This window comes from Ovis aries, chromosome 11 (assembly GCF_016772045.2).
Source record: "Ovis aries strain OAR_USU_Benz2616 breed Rambouillet chromosome 11, ARS-UI_Ramb_v3.0, whole genome shotgun sequence".
Classification (NCBI taxonomy): domain Eukaryota; kingdom Metazoa; phylum Chordata; class Mammalia; order Artiodactyla; family Bovidae; genus Ovis; species Ovis aries.
This window is the reverse complement of record NC_056064.1, coordinates 37,923,887-37,941,926: the sequence shown is the minus strand read 5'-3', so window position 1 is coordinate 37,941,926 and position 18,040 is coordinate 37,923,887. Positions and strand designations below refer to the sequence as shown.

The following is an 18,040-nucleotide window of genomic DNA, read 5'->3' as shown; positions in this document are numbered from 1 at the left end:
GGTTATTTTGATACCAACAATTACTAGAGCCTACTTCACTGAAAATTTGTGAATTCATTTTAAAAAATTTCTGAAGACACCATTTTTTTTGCCACTGTTGCTGGAAAAATATGATTCCCTCTGTTCTCTTTCTTGTAAAAAATATACTAACCACACAAATCCAGGTAGCTGCCTTATCTACTCTGCCTCATCTATTCTTCTGCTAAGGAAATTCTATACCCTGTATTGTTATTGAATAAGAGGACCATTCTGAAAAATCTGTATACTGGCAATCAAACCATTCTGCAAACAGGAATGCAGATTCCAACGATAAGATGAGTGAGCAGGATGCAAGAACACCTTAAAGATCACCTGCCATACTTGTGTTTGAGGTGCTCAATGGCTGTTTACATCAAGTGCCATCTGGCTCTATAGATATAATAACAATTATTCCATCGAGGTGTGTAGCTCCCTAAATCATATTAATATACAATGATTCCACTAGTCTTATAGGAGTTGATGTCTTTGTATGCTCCCATTTAACCTGGGTAATGTGCTAAAACAAGTCTGCCTCATCATTAAGAATTGATTTTTTATTTATGTGAATGTCACTGGCAATCCCATGATATCCCTTTGTAATTCAGTTGAACAGGACTGCATACTAGTGTTAATCTATTTTTATGGCATATCTTTAAAAATTTGCAACATCTTGCTACATTTGGATATTTATATAGAGATTTGTGTTCCCGCAGAAAGCGGTTGTTAGCTTTGGAGACCCAATTCATACAGCAATAGGGCAAGTATCTAATATACTTCATTAGCTATCTTATATCAGATAAGGGTTTATTTCCTTAAATTATTTAACCTTGGTAGAACTACTCAGATCACATAAATAACAAATACACTAATGAAAATCATTAGTTAGACTATTCAAAAATGAAATCAACAGGAGTAAAATTAAAACATTTCTAAAATCAGCCCTTTGGAAACATGTTATAAAAATAACTTTGTGCATTTACCATGATCACTCATTTCTTAATGTTGTTGTTGGTTACTTATTTAGACACTGACATCAACAACTTTACTGATGTGCTAATATTTGTAAAAATGTTACACTGCTTTTTCTGGCTAATTCAAATCTGATTTTAAAAGTTATGGTTATGATTATTTATAAATGTGCCCTAATGACTTTTGCTAATTTAAAAAATGTTACAATAAAACAATAAACAGTAATAAAGAAAAAATAAATATTTTAAAAATACTGGGTAAAAACATTGTAAAAATTACACTTTAGATCTAGTTTTCCGGAGAGTACTTATAGGATCATTAAACAATTACCTCATGGGGAAGTTCTGTCAGAACACCTTTCATATTTAGGTGCATATTATAGACTTGAATCTATTTAGAAAGCAATAGTGAGCTTCTTTAAAAATCACAGAATTTGGAGTTGGAGGAGGTTATGTTATACATGAGGCTGTTGCCCATTTTATACTGTTGTTTTAAAGATAGAAATTGCTCTTATGCTACTGTTTATCACATATAATCAGTGATAGAGCAACTCATTAGGAAGGTGAACAAGTTTCAAGACATTCAAAGAAATGAGGCAATACTTCACATCTAAAGGACTTTGCATAAGAGTGTCACTGAAAACTATAAACTATTTTAAGATTCTTGGTCTAGAGAAGTCTCTTGTACATTTCATGGATTATTTAGACAATTAACAAAAAAGAATACCGAGGTAAAAATCATTATTATAACTTGAACATATATGTCCTAAAACTTAATTAAGGGCTCACACTTAAGAAAAAATTCATAAAAATCTATATTTTAGTTAAAACTATGAAACTAATGTAGCTTTCAATGTAATCCACTAGTACCTGTCCTTAAACTATAATTTTTACAAATATGTTTCCTGAGATCTGCGCAAATTATATATTATACATGTCATAAATAACAAATAAGTAACTATGCATTTTTGTATTCAATACACAAATATATTTAGTGCTCAGATATTTTCACTATATAGAGGTCCACAAAGAAGCTTGGGGACATATCTCTGTGCGCTTCAGAACTAAGTGTGGTGAGCAATTATCAGGAGTAATATACGTGTCAGTTTTTGAGTACACTATTGCTTCTAAACATTATTAAAAAACCACTACACAAAGATGATAAAAGGTGGATTAGTCACCTAAATGCCTATAAATTGAGATGTAAGGTCAGAGATATTCCCTTTACTCACCCTGTTGTCTCACACAGGGTTGGTTGGTCACAATTCATATCCTGGTGCGCACGAGGCATACACTGTGGTTCAGAGATAGTATTGGGGACTTGGTTCACAGTCTCACAAGTCAGATTTTAAGACATAATAACAGTGATGTCTATGATACTATTTTAATGCTTTATTTTGTTAAAATGATTCTTTATTTTAGGAATGAGTCAGGTAAAGAAGGAATATAGAGTCAGTTTGAAATCTACTTCAGAGTTCACCTCAATCGGTGAACAGTGAGTGCTCTGACAATGACATTCACAACAGCATCGCTGCTGGGTATTCCTATAATTTGCTCTCTATGATCGTCCCTTTAAACAAAAAGCTCTGTACTCAGCATGCAAAGAAGTTAGAAGTGGGGAAAGGAGGGGGAGCCACACATATAAGAAGAGAGAGGGGAAAAAACTGCAGATCAATCATTTATAATTAACAAAAATCCGATTGGTGCTTTAAATAGAGATCAATGTGTTCCAGGCTGCCTGGATTGTGGGGATGTATTCACCTTCTCGTAACTCTCCAAGCAAGCTGTCACACCTACAGAATCACCATTTGTTTTCTTAACAAAGCTTCAGGGGGCGCCAGGCTCTCATTGAAATTTCATTAATCTAATGGAGTAAAGTCCTATAGAAAAAAATCAAATTCTCGTTGGACGAGATGCTACCTGGGAAAGATAACCTCTGTTTGAACTCTCAGACTCGGATCGCTCTGCTATTAGTCTGAGGAAACAGACAGCAACAACGCTGATTACAGCCACCGGCCTCAACAATTTTTTTTTCTAACTAGCAATTTCGAGAGCAAGTGCCACAGTGTCAGCTAAAGAAACACAACTGCGGGTTTTCTGCAGAGCGAAATGGTTCTGAAATGTCACTGAATAGCTCACAAAGGACGCCAGTCTACGACAACAGGGACATAAGCATGTAGGAGAAAGGGCCCACACAACCTCCTTTCAAAGGTATGTTGTTTACATGCATGTAATTTGTGAAACCCACAGCTCTTCAGTTCAGGGATTTCACAGAAGTCTAAACTAAAATCTGTTTGGAAAGCAGTAGAGAGATTCTTCCAAGAGTCACAGAAGGCTGGGTGTGAGGAGCTTATGATGTGGTATTCACATAAATAGGTACATACATAGTGGGTGAGAGTCTTCAAGTTTCCAAGACATCAGTTTTAACTGTTATTTGGTGATCATATTTTGGCAACACCTCCAAGTAATTTGACTCACAAGTGTGCAGATATGGCCCAAATATGTACATGTAACAACATTTGAAAGGCAATTCCTCATGTTAATTCCTCAAAATTCCTTCTAGGAATGTCCCCATGGCTCATCTGATACTCACATGGCAAGAGTATAGGATGGTAGTCATGTACATGGTAAAAGGGCCAATATGACTAAAGCTGCATCTATCCCAAACTAACATCATTCTCCATGCTGCTTATTTTTTCCTCTATTTAAACACCTATTTTTACAGTTTAAATGACTAATAGCCCAGAGCCTTTAGGTGCCCTGTACGCAGTCCAAAGAAAAAATGAAACAACCTGTAGAAACCCCTCTGCTAGGCTCCTATGTGAACACTATGCTTTTAAAGAAGCGACTGGGCTAAAGGAAGAAGACTTTAGCCAGGCAAGATCACAGTCAAGTTCAGCACTGCTTTCTGATTCCATCAGCTCCGAGGTACGGAGGTGATTGTGCAAACCTTACTTGTGTTAAAAGAGAAAACTAATCTTACTTTAAAGTAAAAAGAAACAAGTAATTTGGATGAAAACTACAACTTATGTTTATTTAGAAAAAAACAAAGGATCTAAAAATTGTAGTACTTAATAAAGAGAAAAAAACAATATTTTGAAAAAATAGACTTCTTAGGTAACAACTGAGATAACTGAAAAAATTCTGAGTCTATCTTTAAGATAATATTTTTATTTTACAAAAAGTTTATTGCTTTTCACCTAGGTCATATAAAGCCTACTGCAGGTCAGGAAATATCTTATTTCCAAAGTAGTTCACAGGAGTGAGTCACTTCCTATTATATATTTTCTCCATTACTCTGTTTATGGGTAAATATTTTTTACTTGGGATAGATTTAATATTTTTTCTTCTGGGTCTAAATTTATCCACAAAGACTTAGCTTGTGTTCATACATAATTCCTTTAATTTCCTGTGTGAGATCCACCTGTAGAATTATACTTCCTGCTATCTACATCCCATTTAAAGATCCCACTGAATGTATATAAATTTTTAATTCTAAGCAACAGAAAAATGGGTAAATAACACATTGATGTGTCTATGTATATGTACTGTTTATATAAACATGTAATATATGCAAATCAATACTCACAAAAAGTTAGTTTACCTAAGTTAAGATTATTCAAATCGATCCTGGGAACAAAATAATACACCTTTTCTAGGCATTCATCCCTACTATAGAGACGGAGAAAGAAAGATTGTGAGAGGGAGACACACACATTCAGATGAGCCTTCAGGGAATTGTATGAACTTTTGAACCAGAGGCGGAGAGCCAGAGCCCAGCCTGTTCCCACTTTAATAAACATTTTTTTTCTTCAATTAATTAAGGTTTGGAAAGAAAAAAAACCACAGAAGAGAAGTAATTTAGCATGCAACGCATACTTTACAGATGGATCCTACCTTCGGATGCTTATTAAATCTATGCATGATTGCGCTGGAGAAAATTAATTGCATTGTTTCTCACTATTCAAAAGAGGGTTGCAAACAGCTCAAAAATAAAAAGGAAAATGAAGCAAGGTTGTTGTTGTTGTTGTTGTTTAAAAAAAACAGCAACTGTATAAAAGGAATACTTTCAAAGTCCTAAAACAATACCCACAACTGGCCTAAGAGCACAAAAAATTCCTTTAACATTTTTTGCTGTTTCAAAATACTGTGTATGTTGCCAGAATATACATATCTGTTTTAAGTTTACACATATCCTGGCCTCACTAAAATTTCCTACTCAGTGGCATTTGAACTATTCAATTAAGTGGTGAGTTTTTATTCAAATCCTGCTGTGAAGAAAGATTTACATGAGCAGCTGGGAGTACACACTAGCACACATTCACTGTATCTTGCTTAGTGGGTATTTTCTCCATTCCAGTCTTTGGAAAAAGTGATAAATTCCTAATTTGGGGGAAGGGGAGAAAATATAAAATATTAAGAATATGGGTAATCATTTGCAATTAGCTTTAATTTTGGGGGGAAAAAAAAACTCAGATGCTTCAGAAACTCTGGTCATTTTTGCCTTTCTCAAGTACTGCTGGTGGAAGCTGAACTGTAACCTCTCTCTTAGACTGTCCTGAAAATGACCTTCATCAAACTTGAAAGGACTACTCTCTGTCTAAGGAGTTAGAAGAGCCATTAATTTTCCTAACTCATTCATTTCCAGATTAAAAAAAAATTCCTTGTGTTACTTCATTGCAGATGCTCCTTTTGATGTGACCCACCTTGTTGTTGACTTGACTAAAAACATTTCACTTAGAACTTCTAAACTTATTTGATTGCATGACCCAAATAGATGGTGGTTTTATTTTATTCTTCCCACTCCAAGTCTATAAATCAGTCTCTCTAATCCCTGGTTAATGTGTATAATTATTTTAAAGTATTTATCATGACACAAATTTGGCTAAGAGTAACAAACTAAGGACATATCATAAATAAATGAATCTGTCTTATGTATAACAGAGTTTGTAAGATATGGGAAAAATATAGATATATTAACATTGGGATTAGTTTATATAGTGCCTTTCACCAGAAGGTCTCAAACAACAATATAAATGACCTCATAAATAATTATAGCTTTTAAATCCCTAGTTAGGAATGGGACAAAACAAGATCCCATGGTGAGACAGGTAGAGCAAAACTTCTAAGACAAGTATTCAGCTTTTGTTCCCTTGCTTTACCTCTTAAAGTCAGATCTACCACCCTGTTAGATCATCAACCAATTGGAAGTAGGGTCTCATCATCATGCCAAAACATCTGGTTCAGTTCGGGCACTACTAAAAAGAGAAAAATCTATGCTGCTGTGAGAAACTCCACTCAAAAGGGAGCCAATGCCTTGTGTTGGTAGACTTTTTCTTGATGTAACACAACAGTGTGTAGTACCTATGTTATTGATTGGTAAAGAGAACAGACAGGAATATATCAGCTTGGAGCTCCGGAACATTATGATTACAAAAGACAGTTTAACTGAGGTTAACAGGGCCAGAGTCAGAAAGGACAGGGAAGCCTGGTGTGCAGCATTTCATGGAGTTGCAAAGAGTTGGACATGATTTAGCAACTGAACAACAACTTAAGTGAAACCACGCTGATAGGTATGAAATGCCTGAATAATAGAGGTAGGAAAGAGCCTAAAAAGGGAGATTTCTTAGTTCAAGGCACCCGAAAGATCTCTTCTGTTTGTTGTACTCCAACTCTGAGCAACAGGCTGACTGCATCCTACACCTATACATTTGACCTATCTCTTTACTACAGATTCTCTCAGCTGCTTCAATATTTACCTTTTAAGTTTCCCCTGGAATTAACACAATCCTCCCCACCTCAAACAGCGAGCACTGCAAATGAAAGTGCTGTATATCATCCCTAGCTGCTGGTCATCTACAGTTCTGGGACTTCCTCTATTAAAGATTCCATCACATTAGGGTACTTTATCATCTTTCTGCAGAAGTTTCAGAATGAACACCAACAAGCAACTAGTCAGCAGCTGCTGGCAGAGCAGTTTTTGTAGTACAAGTGACTCTGGCCTTCCTTGGATCATTTCCCATTGAGTATGTGGAAGAGTTTATCAAATGCAAGATACCAAAAGCACAAAATAAGTCTAGGAAAGTAGATGATTAAACTCACTTTCAAGAATCCAAGAGTTCTGAATATTTTTCAGATTTTTAGATACCCACTGTAAAAATGAGAAGAGTTAAAAGATAAAAATTTAAAACTCTTAATTGACTTAGTTTTTATTTTATATTTCTTACAAACGTTACAATGAGTACACTATTCTCCTGGAGCAAAGAGCTCACCGATGACTGGGGGATTAGATTCAAGACATTATACTTTGATTTAGCAAACCTCTGTATTCATTTATTATATGGGATCCTGTTTTCCTGAAAGAGTTAAACTCCCTCTATAAGGTAAAGAGCTTAATCACTCTGGGATGAGATTTTTTTTTCTATTTTCCAATGCAATTACTCTTTGTCTTCAATCTAATTGACTTCACTTTCCATGTTAGTGGGGGAAGGGAGGTAGGTAGGAGAGATGCTGCATATGTTAGAAGACAAATAGTGTAAATTGCAGACTTTTTGATATAAAGGATTTTTCAAAGACAAAATATTGTGTGCTGATAAAAATGTTTAAATATTCAGTGTTGTTGTGGGTGGAGATTTGGGCTATTAGGAACTGGATTTCTTATATGGAGAACATTAGGGACATTGCATAAAGAGCGTTCATATTTATAAATTATAAAATATCTTGGGATTCTCTGTATGAAGAGTACCATATAAATATGAGTATTTTCACCTCACATGGGCTATCACAGATTGTTGACATCTCAGCAAAAATGTATTTCAGTAGTCAGCAGGATATATACTCTTCTGTGGATTTGACTTTTCTGCCATCTTCTCTTCCCTGAGCTGTAACATGGCAGGAACATGTTGACTGCCTCTCTTCCCTTTTCTAAAGTTCTTGACTCTCATTTGTCTTTGCAGTGTCGGTATATAGCATTTGCCTTTGTACTCATAGGCCATACTATTGAAGGAAGGGAACATTTATCTTGGATCTATCTGGGATAGTGTTTTCCACCCTCAGTATTTCTGGTGTCTAAGGAGAAAAACCTCCAGATATCATGGACAAGGGGGAGAGAAGGTGATAGTCACTCTGTGGCACATTAAGAAACACTGTAGAAACAGGAGACTACTATTATCTCGAGGTTCTTTGGAGGGTCTTGGGCTATGACAAACACACATATGTATGTATAGTCATATTTTTTAGGGTTCAATTTGACAAATTATTATTGAATAGCTACCACGTGCTGAAATCTGTGAAAGATACAGGAGCAATTAACCTGTGAAAGATACAGGAATAATTAAGACACCACTCCTGCCCTGTGGGAGCTCACAACCTTTGGAAAAGCCAGCACATGGTAAGTAACATAATGCAAGGCAAACGGTGGCAACAACTACAATAAAGGCATTGATCAAGTAAAACATAAGACAGGGAGAGGATGAGGCTGCTGCTGCTGCTGCTGCTGCTGCTGCTGCTAAGTCACTTCAGTCGTGTCGGACTCTTAGCGACCCCATGGACTGCAGCCTACCAGGCTCCTCCGCCCATGGGATTTTCCAGGCAAGAGTACTGGAGTGGGTTGCCATTGCCTTCTCCAAGGATGAGGCTACCTTGGAGCAATTAGGAAGCCATGTAGAGAAGATGAGCCAAGCCTTGTAGGATCAGTGCATTGTAGGTGGCTGGAGAAGATGAGAAAGGCATTCTAGGTGGAAGACACAGGGCTGGTTTTGGGGAATGATGAATAATGAGGTTGGAGTGTAGGGCATGAGATTCAAATGTAGGAGGTAAAATGAAAAGTACAGATAACTTGTATTTCAGATCATGCTTTCAAATCCTCTTCAAAATAAGCTGAGATTATGAAGCTGCAGTGTAACTAGATAACAGTTCTTAACGATGAGTGTTCTTGGCCCATTATCCCCTTGTATACTCAAGAGGTTCACTGGTTTGGTTCCCTCCTAGGCCTGCTCTCAACCATGGAGGGTTCTGCCATTCTCAGACAAGTGTGCTGGCCTTTTGTGATGCAGTGTTGGGAAGAATAAGAATGAGACAGAGTTTGAAAGTATAAAAGCCACTTGGATAGATAGTAGAGGACAGATAGCCAAAAAGCACTCTCCACTCTGCACTGCTAAGAATGAAGAGGAACACAGCTGGACAGTAGGTGTGAAAGATTTCAAGGGCAAGAGAGCAAGAGGCTCCAGGGAGCTGTGGAGATTCTGAGAGGGGACAGTGGCCTTGTAAAATATACTGCATGTATATGTGAGGACTGAAATGTTTGTGCTTCTGTGAATGTGATACCTCTTCAGGACTGGGTCTGGTGTCAACAGGGATAATGGTAAGCAAAGATTCAGGACAGCTCAGCATGAGAACATATGTGATTTTCTAGAGACAGGAAGCTGTGCCTCACATTATACCGGAGAGAGCTATGATGGTTGGAAGTGGATCAGGAGCTCTTTACCATTTCATTCTTCCATGAATTCTCCATTTAATGTTTAATGTTTAATGCTTGTTGAATAGATTGAGATAGTTCTTACTGTATATTAATTAATTCTTTTCTTGACTCTGTCATGCTTTAGTGGCTGCCCTAAACTTCCACTCTCCATTTCCATAAGCCCAGGGCCAATCCCTACTCCATGCTCTTTACTCTCAGCAGATGGCCTTGCCCTCCCCGACTTCCAAGTAAAAATATCTCTGCATCATTATCCCCCCTCTATCTTTTAACTCCTTTCTCTAAGAAGTAAGTGCCTTACCTTTTAGCTTAAGACTGATTCTTGAATAGTATTATACAACCTACCTCCACCTTTCCCAGAACTTGATTCTATTTATTATCCTTTCTTTTTCAACTGTTCTTTCTTCTTTTCAGCAAAATTAGCTCAGATCTACCCTCATCTAAAACAAAAATCAAAGAACCAAAAAAAAGTTCCTCTTCACCTCTTCCTTGCTACCACTTATCCCTTCCCTTATTTTTAGCAACCAACTTTTTAAAAGTGGTTTGTACCCACAGTCTCTGGTTTCTCAGTTCTCATTCGCTCCTGAATCCCTAAAATCAGCCTTCTACTTTTACTAATCTACTGAAACTGCTCCTCAAAGAATTAGCAAATAACTTCTTAGTTTTGTTTCCACCATTCTTGTCCCTCCCTAAAAATGCCCCACCCCATACCTAAAAATACACAAACATGGAGGGAGATTGTCAGTTACTCACCTTTATAGCCCCTCAACATGTAGCATTATGCCTTGTATATGGTAGAAACTCCATGAGTATTTAAATTGAACGTGCATTTCTTCAACCAGTCTCATTGTCCCCATGATTCCTGATATTCTCTGACCATGTCAGGAAACTAGGAATGGTTTCAGATGCTACAGCTAGTATCAGGGCATGCAGCTTTCTCTAATGGTTTAGAGAATTAGGAAACATCTCATTCTCAATTGTCAACAACAAAATTATTTTAAAATTCTCGTATGTCAGAAAGTATAATAAAAATTGTGTTATTTTGATTTTGTTGCTAAAATATACAAAACAAACATATACATGAAATGTATATCATGATGATCGATGGTAGTGATCAAGAACTCAAAAATGAAGAATTTGAAACACAGAGACTTGCCAGACTTACCAAGTGGCTTTCTGTTGATCCAAACATAAACCATGTTGTAAGATCTTGTAAGGTATTATGCAATAAGCCCTATTTTCCCAGAAAGCTCTACAATGGCTGAGACACAATACATACTAAAATATAATCAGAAATAAGCCAGTCACTACTAATATATTGATTGACACCTTCAGTAAATAGGCTTCTTTTGTGCAGAGGGTGCAAAAACAAATATTCGAATCCAAACATCTAAGGTTAATCAATGGGATGTGGGAACACTTTTTACTTCTATATTTCCCTTGAGTGTCTTATATGGAATTTCACTAACAGGAAGTTCTCCCATCTCTCACGAACTCCTTCATACACTGAAAACCTTTAGGAACAGTGATAAACAGCTCAAGAGTCACACAGCTTCTTGGACATATGTATATACTGAGGTTACTGGCCACTTCCCTGTCCTGTGTTGCTGCCCAGCTAATTGCATGCAACATGAAATGCCTAAGAAAGCCAGCAGAATCGCCTTGTTACAGTTGTTTACTTGAAGCATTCCTTTAGAATAGGCCTCCCCACCAAGAATGTAAAGAATCCATGGGTCCTGCACAACGTTCTAATGCCTCAGTCAAAATCCATTTTCTTTGTCACTATTTGGTTCAACAGTTCAGGTAAACAAACATTCTGGGAGCACTTACCCTACAACAGGCACCGTGCTAGACCTTCTGGGAGCCAGAATCCAGAGCAAGATAGAAATTTGTAAACATAGAATTCCAGGACAATGATGGCAATGATTTGAAGATTTCAAATCACAGGGATACTTTTCTTAAAAGGTGAACTATATTTGGGACAATTCTGTATTTTAAGGTAAAAGTCAACATTTATCTTAAAATATGGAAATGCCCAAATTTAAAATCTGAAATTTAAGGTTTTAAGGATCATTTAAATGTTAATAGAATAAATTAATGAGAGCAAACTAACAGAAAAACATTGATGAGTCTACTCACTGAACAGATTCTTCTCAAAACAAAGTTCCTTAAAGGCAGTAAACATTTTTATACAACAGTAGTAGGGGCAAGGAAATATGAGACTCACTCCAACTAGCATCTGTAAATACATCTTTTGGCTACACCAAAAAGTTACCAGATAGGGGGACATCCAGTGCCGCTGTCCTGTGACACTATTTGTAGGGAAGGGGATCTCCTTATTACAAACCTGTTTTCTCTTTTTAAGGCTCTCTTGCCCTAGATATTTTCGTAGATAACATTATATTTTATCTCAACCCTTTCAAATAACCTGTAAACAGTCTTTACATTAATGCCTGTGTAATCTGTCAAATAATGCTCTGGAGTATTAGAAATATAAATAGATGAGAATTTTACTCTCAAAGAGCACTTTATTCATCTGGTTTCACTACAGCTCTATGACAAAAGCTGTTGAGTGAGTATACCAAGACCTTACTGAACACTCAGACAAATGAGGCAGACTACTTTCGTTCATGTGCCTCCAATTTTGTGGCTCTAGAACTATTTAGAAAATCTCTATATGTGATAAAATCTTTGTGACAAAATGTCTATAAAAGAGAGAGGCTTGGGATTTCCCTAGTGGTCCAGTGGTTAAGAATCCCTTTTCCAACGCAGGGTACTTGGGTTCAATCCCTGGTCGGGTAACTAAGACCCCACATGTCACGGAGCAACTAAGCCTGAGCACCGCAATAGAGGAGGCCATGCGCCACAACTAGAAAGCCCATGTGTTGCAACTAGTGAACCCACGTGCTCTAGAGCCTGTGCTCTACAACAAGAGGAGCCTGACAGCCACAACTAGAGAAAGCCTACGTGCCACACCAAAGACACAGTGCAGCCAAAATTCTGAAAAATAAAAATAAGTATACAATAGAAAAGACATAGGCTTGGGGAAAACCTTCAAAAATTTGACTCTAATGACCATTTCTAAGAATGAAATACAATTCTCTGAGCTTGTCATACCTAGGACATGTACAGAATTATTAGACAATAAGGAGATATTTTCTTGCTATATATAAAATAAATTGTCAGTGTTTGGGGAGCTGTATGGCATACAGCTCAGTAGACTGTTCAGGAGTTTGAATGCTAAGGTTGTAACTGAGGATGTAGAAACATCGTTATACATGAGATTTTATATTTTGCTTTTATCACATTACTTAACCAACACTAAGGAAACAGAAGTAAACTCTGGAATGGTTCTGAGCTTTAAAGCTAAAAGAAAAAAATAAAAGAGTTTTAAATTCACAATCAGGTACATTACTTGACTTTAAAGGAAGAGATTATTTGCTTTATCTATCATAATACCAAAGTATCATACAATTAAAGAAGTTATGAGTTAAGCGTATGGATTCCTGCGTGTGCTCAGTCACTCAGTAGTGTTCAGCTCTTTTTGTCTTCATGGACTGGAGCTCACCAAGCTCCTCTGCCAGTGGAATTTTCCAGGCAAGAATATTGGAGAGGGGTGCCATTTCCTACTCTAGGAGATCTTCTCAACCCAGGGTATGAACCTGTGTCTACCTGTATCTCCTGCATTGGCAGGTGGATTCTTTACCATTAGCACTACCTGGAAAGCCCTATGGATCCCTACAAAGCACTTATTTTAGATAATAATGACATTTGTAAAAATTTTGATATATGTGTCTTTTGGAAAAACAGACTCTTAAATATAGATAAGGAAAAGAGGTCTCTACCCTGTTCAGTTTTTGGAAAGGATTCCTTTGAACACTACAATTATAGCTAGGAGAATAGAAAACAATCTACATAAGTAAAGAAACAAATGCCTGGGGAAAGGATGGGAGGTTCTTACCTGCAGCTGCAGCAAATGATACAGAAGTTGTAGGAAGTGGTGTGGAAGACAGAGACAAGTTCACTGTCATTTCTAAAAAGTAGAGCAAGTGGGCTTCTACTGCATCATAAGGGACTCAGGCTGGACATTAGGACTACAGTCCTGATAGCAACAGCAATGAACATAAAATGACTTGTTAAAGAAGATAGTGAAATCTGTTTCTCAAAATAGCAATTAGACAAAGATATTTCTTTACCCTTCTGAGATACAGTCTTTTTCAAAGAAAAGGGATAGATAAGCGTATTTTCCAAGGTAGCTTTCAATTCTTTAATTACATAGTGGTGAATTCAAAACGGTCATCCTCCTTTTGAAGTTAGAGAGTTATGGAATTTAATGTAATTTAAGAGATCATCCAGCTCAATTCCTTTTCTATACATGGAGAGGCAGCACAGTGCAGTCCAGAGGTTGCCACGCTAGGTAGGATCCAAGGGCCAAATCCCACCTACCCTGTTTTTGTAGGGCCTGATAGCTTAGAATTTTTTTAAAAGCATTTCTAAATGGTAGGGGGAAGATCAAAATAATATTTCATGACATATGAAAGGTATAAGGAATTCAAATTTCAGTATCTATAAAACAGTTTTCTTATATAGCCACACTGTTTATTTGCATATTATTATAGGTGCTTTTGCACTACAACTGACACAGTCGTCACTCTAGAGACTGTATGAAAATCCTAAGATACTAACTACCTGGCCCTTTACAGATGCCTGGTACCGTGGATGACGCACGTAAGGTCTAAAGCTAGACTACTCAGGTGTGATACCAGAAAAGAGTGTGCCTCAGTTTTCGGAGCTGTAAACTGGGAACAACAATGGTATTTACCTAATAGAGTTGTTGTGAGAATTAAGTGAAAGTGCTTAGACATTAATGATTGGTATAAAGTAAGAATTCAGTAAATATTAGATATCTTTATTATTACATATAAAGAAACCCTGGACCACAGAGATAAAGTGACCCCAAGGTCACAGAATTTGCTAGAGGCAGACTGGAAGTATTTTCTGATTCCCCTTGCCTTTGATGATATTGTCTTTCAAATTTTCTATATTGCCAGACCAAGAAAAAAATTTTCTGTGATTTTTTTTTAAAACTACCTCAACGCCACTTTAAATGAGAACTTCAGTTTCATCAGACCCAGTCACCTATCAATCCTGTTACCTAAAGTGACCTAAAGGCAACTTATGGAACATCTGAGCTTTAGTTTTCTACCTCAGACATCTAGAAATTAAGATTTTTCTTTATGCTTTCTAAAAAGGACAATAGAAGTCCCTTACAGCTTAAAATTAGTACGTCTGTTCTTTTTAAAATATTTGCTGCAAAAACTTCAGAAGCAAATCACTGATCTGGACCTCAGAATTTGAAGGATAGCATATTAGTCCATGAGCATTTCCGGTATAACACAGTTCATTTTCTCTTGTCACTTTTCCTCCTTATCAATTCTTGTATATAACCAGCACCACTCCAGGTTTTCCTTTTTCTGTGAAACCTCTGAAACTTAGTAGAATGTTTGTTTACAGCCCTGGATAACCACCTTTTCCAAGGCTTTGTTCATAAGAGGCCTTTCTTCATTAAATCCACTTCCAAATGGTCACTCCATTATGCCATGCTTCCTTGTCAGTGGTATACAATTTCAAACAATTATACATTTGTCATTGCTGTCTAATTGTTCTCTAGTTTTTCTCTTTCTAAGTAGTACATCCTATCTTGCAAAACTGGAATTGTTTAAGACCATGCCACATTTTTTTTTAATATTACTCCACAGTACTTAGTTGAAGTTATTTACATAGTAGGTATTCAACCAGTACTTCCTGCATTAATAAATGAAAATCCATAAGTATATCCTATGAACAGAATTTAGTGATGAATAAATAACACCCTTAAACTACCACCAAGATTGTGAAAAGATTATTTGTTAGCACATAGATTTAAAGATAAATCAGCAAAATTAAAACAAATCAGAAGCATAAAAGTACCTAATTAAAGTACACACTACAACTCACAATAAAGAAATTAACTCTAGATCCTTAATGTTTACTTCTTTCAGATATATTAGCTCTATGACACCGGAAAATGTTATATCTGATGTAGATGCAGTGGGCATTAGTAAAAACTAATCTAAGTATTTTTTTAATATTGAGATTCTACAGAAGAATAATTTTCATCTGTGTGTATAACATACCTATAGCAACATTATTTAATATATGAGTATGTGAAGTATATTTTATTACAATAGTAGACAAGCAAACTGAATGTGTCCCAGGAAGGGGTCTTTTCCATTAACGTTTATAAAGGCTTTCATTTCAAACTTTCATTAACATCTGACAAGCAAGCTGAAAAAGCTTTGCTTAGAGCTTAGGTTAGGGGCAAAATGCATTTTGGTAAAACTACTCCAAGATTACACTGACTGGCTATGCGAGAATATACTAATTTGTTTTGTTTTGTTTTGTTTGGAGTGTGGAGAAAAGAGAGAGAAAGGGAGAGAAAAGTCATGGACCCTACTTTGTGGTTGCCATGGAGGCAAGGTCAGCCTTCCACACTTGGATCTACCAGCAGAGTTCAGACAGGTCAACGTGTGACCGGCTCAGGCCCTGGGGTTAAAAGTTCAAGCAGCGATGGAAAAACCAATATGTCCACGCAGAGTATGCTGTACAATTTATTTCAATTTACATCAAGCCATGCATATAAAATTTAGATAAATTCCATTCAAATCTGATGTTGCCTGACACACAATGTATGCAAACAGATGTCTGTGGGGCTTTTTCTGTGCTTTAGAAAACAACATTAAATTTAAAAATATGTCTCTGGGATTTCTTTATTGAATTACAAAATGAACATAATTTTAACTTAAATGTTTTCATTCTTTCTTCCAATTTTTTTTGTGGAGGTCTTAATAATTTCTCAGTTCTCAATCTACTCGATGTCATATTAAAGAGGATAATGTATATTTACAACTACTGCTTCAGTATTATTATAGTTATAGATTCTATTTATATCCCTTACCACTTTCCACAAATATTTCGTGATTGATATTTCTGATTTATCTCTGGCTTCTACCCTCATCGCCTTTGCTTTCTACTCAGAACAGAGCAAGGATCCTGGAGGCTGCTGGGTCGTCTTCCAGCCACAAGGTGGCTCCCCCTCCCCCTTCTCACAAGCCAGAAGGATGTACATCTTTGCTGAGTGCTGCAGGCCGGCTAGGATTCAAAGGCTAATTATGACACGTAAATACCATTATTTTTTATCATGAATTGAATGGATCACAACACAGACTCTGGAACAAGATGATAAAACGCAAAACTGTATCTTTAGATACAATTCAGAAAGAAAAGACAAGACCATTGTGTCCTGCCTAATTTCTCTTCACTCGTCCTTTCAAGGGTACAACTGACTAACCTTAGGGCAAAATAAGAAAAATAATAAAACACCCTCAAGGAATCTAATTTTGTTGCCAAAGAACAGACTCACAGACTAGATGGGGCCACTTTTAAGAATAGTATATAACTTATTCTCACTCAAACTGGACCCGCATTTGGAGTAGGAAAGGCATTTAGATTTTCTGGTTCCAATAACTTTCCCACAAGGAAGTTTTCATGGGGACTTTGAAGCACTTTCTTAGATGTCCCACACCATGTTACAGATGAAGAAGAGTGATCTCTAATACTGCAGAGCTTTAAAAGGTGTAGAAATAGTACATATTTACTTCTTGCTGCTTAGGAAGCAAGATCCATATTTCATAAATATGATTTTTACAGAATACATCATAATTTTCTACAGATGAAATAAGCAGAGAGACAAATAATTTGTTCTATTCCATGGAAGGTCTTTAAAAAAAAATCGGAGTCCTAATTTCTCAAATTTTTCATTTTCTTTTCTGGGGAAAAGCTATTTGAACAAGTTTTATTTTCCTCATCTGTAAAATGGAGATAAAAATGGGAGCTATTCCTCAAGGAATTTTTGTCAGGATTAAATGAGTTAATATATGGAAAGCATTTAAAGAGAGTCCTTAGTACATAATAAGAGCCATATAAATGTTTGCTGTTATTATTATTATTTATTTGAGCCCAGTACCTCCTTGTTTGCAACTATCTTGTGACACAAGTATTTGTGAAAAATGAACTTTCATGGATTTTGTAAAGACACGAAGAGTATAATTTTCTAGATACTTGAATGCTCTCTGATCATGGATAACTTATGATGTCTGTTTTTTTCTTCCTCAAGAACTTAAAAAAAATAAGTTGTTTCTTTCCATTTCATGATATTGCTTTCAACATGACATAAAAAAATAAACACTGGTTTCTAACTCTCAAGCTTGTTTTAGATAAACTTTAGCAATTGCATCATTTTACTAAGGCAAACAACCATAAGTGATGGTTCTAATAACCTGGTTATAATATTCATATTGTACAAATTTTCATTTTCTTTTTTATCTATATTAAAAAAGCTTCAATATTCTACTCATGCTAGAATGTAACTTTGTTAAGCTTCTTGTTAAACTTAGAACATATGAGTCCCCTGCTTCTAAAGTAAATAAACATTTTGAATTCCCTTGTAAGCACTGCCTTGACAACTCTTAAACAAATT

The 18,040-nt window shown here is 36.2% G+C and overlaps 1 protein-coding gene and 1 long non-coding RNA gene across 2 annotated transcripts in view; one reads left to right on the top strand and one right to left on the bottom strand.

Moving 5' to 3' along the window:
* Window positions 1-18,040, bottom strand: part of SKAP1 (src kinase associated phosphoprotein 1) — a 306,266-nt gene that overhangs the window by 155,013 nt on the left and 133,213 nt on the right. The gene's annotated exons all lie outside the window — the stretch shown is intronic.
* On the top strand, window positions 2,611-17,766 carry LOC132657420 (uncharacterized). Its single transcript, XR_009595575.1, has 2 exons — window positions 2,611-3,197; window positions 15,913-17,766. It is a non-coding gene; the product is annotated as an uncharacterized LOC132657420 (long non-coding RNA).